Source organism: Danio rerio, chromosome 24 (genome assembly GCF_052040795.2).
Source record: "Danio rerio strain M-AB ecotype USA chromosome 24, GRCz13ab, whole genome shotgun sequence".
NCBI lineage: Eukaryota > Metazoa > Chordata > Actinopteri > Cypriniformes > Danionidae > Danio > Danio rerio.
The window spans coordinates 8,145,001-8,148,124 of record NC_141044.1 but is presented as its reverse complement, the minus strand read 5'-3'; positions in this window follow the sequence as shown (position 1 = coordinate 8,148,124).

Sequence of the window (3,124 nt, the reverse complement as noted above, 5' to 3'; positions counted from 1 at the left end):
TAAAAACTTGCTGGATAAGTTTTCGGTTCATTCCTCTGTGGCGACCCCAGATTAATAAAGGGACTAAGCCGACAAGAAAATGAATGAATATATATATATATATATATATATCTAACAAAAGTCCTGTCCCCATAACATCCTAGATGTCATGGTTAGAATCATGGTTTAGGGTTACATTCAGTATGGGGGCGTGCGAAAGATCTGCAGAGTGGATGGCAACATCAACAGCCTGAGGTATCAAGACATTTGTGCTGCAAACCACAGGTTTGTACATTACAAACCACAGGATAGCCCTCCTTCTCATACTTCAGCCTTTACATCAAAGTCCCTGAATCTGATAGGATTGGCCAGCCCAGTCACCAAACATAAACGTAATTGAGCATGTCTGGGCTAAGGTGAAAGTGGAGGCACTGAAGATATATCCAAAGAATCTTGATGAACTCTGGAAGTCCTGCAAAAACACTTTCTTCGCCATTCCAGATGACTTTATTAATAAGTTATTTGAGTCATTGCAGAGACGTATGGATGCAGTTGTCCAATCTCATGAGAGTCATAAACAGTATAACTTCTTTTTCCACTGTACCATGACATTATATTGCATACAGACCTTACTGTCCTAATTAAATAATTATAGGCATGCCATGGTCACACACACACAAACATATAAATATATATATATATATATATATATATATATATATATATATATATATATATATATATATATATATATATATATATATATATTTACCTTGTCTATAATTATTTATTGTGCAGCTGGATTAATTCATATTTGCCCATTTTGTTGATTTGAATAATTTTTTCATCAATCATTGTATTTTAAGTTAATGAAGCCATAGTCTGGCAAACTGAGCAACTGCCCGAGTATGCATACATTTATTGATAATAACGCATTTAAACTTTAAGTCACACTAGACCTATTTGAGGGAACTTCTGTGGTCATTCATAGAAAACATTCGTTAAAATGACTCTTTATTGCAGTGAAATCACTTCAAAACATCACTAAATGTGTCAATATCCTCCTGTAAAATCCAGATTTTAAATGTTCACACAATCTTCCTATCAATATTTCACATTTTAAAAGTTCAAATGAGGGATTAGGAACACTTAAGTGGAAATCAATGACCTTCCGGGCGTAAATATTAGAAAAACAAAGGCCAAATTCTAGTCGTCCGTCACTATGGGAAAAACCCAAGAATGCAGTAATGATGTGTGACTTTAAGTTGTTGAGCTGCACAAATCAGGATTTCACTATAACCGAACCGCTTAACAACTGTAAAATGTCAATTTCTGCTATCAGAGTAATAATTATGTTTAAATCAACCTGAGATATTGGCAGATTTGTCAATATTTTCCTGACTTACGTTGAGTATGACGGTTTGCTTGGCTGCAATGATTACAGCTAGAGAGCTGCAGACAGCAATTGGGTCTTAAGATCAGACACCACCTACGTATTCATAACTTGTTTGGGAATGTTGCCATAGAAAAGCCTTTGTTGTCGTCAATGAACCTTAACTCAAGAGTACAGTTTGCCAACAGATACTGATCATTCAGTTGGACTGGATTCTGTGATCAGACAAACAAACAATGCTATTGATTTAAAAACATTTAAAAAAAATCTCATAGAATCAATCATAAACTGTGTATTCCAATAAAATTTGATCAAGCAGATTGACCTTAAACCTCAAACACATTGAAAGTGTCATGACTTACTGGCTTTTTCCCCCAGTTATAATTTGGAATGCTTTGAGATAGTGATGTGCGGATAGATATTAAAATATCGATATCTCCGATACCAGCTTTCTATGTTCTAGAATCGATTATCTTATCAAAATATCAATATTTCAGTAATTTGGTGCAAATATTCAGTTTATTTTAAATAGAAATACAGCAGAAAGTAACCACAATTACCTTATTAACCTTATTTATCTGAATGATGCCAACTTAGTCGGAACTACTTGTTCTTCCGCCTGACAAGTCATGTGCGTAATATGGCACTGCACAACTGTAGAGCACGCTAGCTAGCCACTCATTCCGATGGCACAGGTTGTTCAGTCATGTTGCTGTTGTATATGGGTGACCGCAATCAAAGGTATGTGTGGAGCTACTTCACTTCTATAAACTCAATAGATGCGCTTTGTGACATGTATAACAAAACAGTGAGGTACTTGGTAATACCACAAACCTAATCAAACATCTACATATACATCACAAGACAGAACACCACAACGTCATGACTAGGCAGTCAGAAGAGAAGGTAAGGAGAGGTGCTGGTGCTGCTAGGGCGAGACAGACATCGCTTTCAGAGTCCTTACGTGCAGCAGGCAGGCACTATCCAGGTACAGAGGGAGAAAATGTTGCAGTGTGGCTGTATTTTGGGTGCTTGGGTTTTTGTGACAATGAATATGTAAGCTGGCTCTTGTTTTATATGATAATTCTTAATAAATAAACAAGAATACCACGTAATGTGTTTCGTATTCAGTATAAAGTGACACTTTTAAGTATGCTACTAGTTACTTTAATTTTCCAAACAGTAATTTTTGGGCAAAGTATCGGTATCGGATTGGTATCGCCAATACTTGCTTTTATTTTACTTGGTATTGGATGGGAGAGGAAACCAGTGGTATCGCACATCACTACTTTGAGATTTGAATTTGTTCAGTATTGTAATCGTAATCACTTTATATAAAGTGACGGTAACACTTAAGTTTAAGTATTAACACACACTATTAACTAGTCTTATTAAACTTTAAAGAGTTAGATTTAAATGGTTTTCCTTTGCATGGAATTTGTCTTGGACTCAATCCACAAATAAAAATAGACAACAAATAACATTAGCAATACCAAATATCACAGAAAAAAAAACTTATAGTTTTTTTTATAGTTACATGGTTAGAATTTTGAGCTAGTCTATGTGGGCTTTCCAAGTCAGTGCATGGTCAATGACAACCCAAGATACTTGAAGGCATCCCTTGTTCTATCAAGTCACTGTGGACATTTCTAACTTTTCAGCTCCAGAATAATTTCTTTCTTTTTTTTTTTTCCATCATTGACAATACGTTGATTTACATGAATCATTGTCACCCTGCAGCCAAAGAATGGC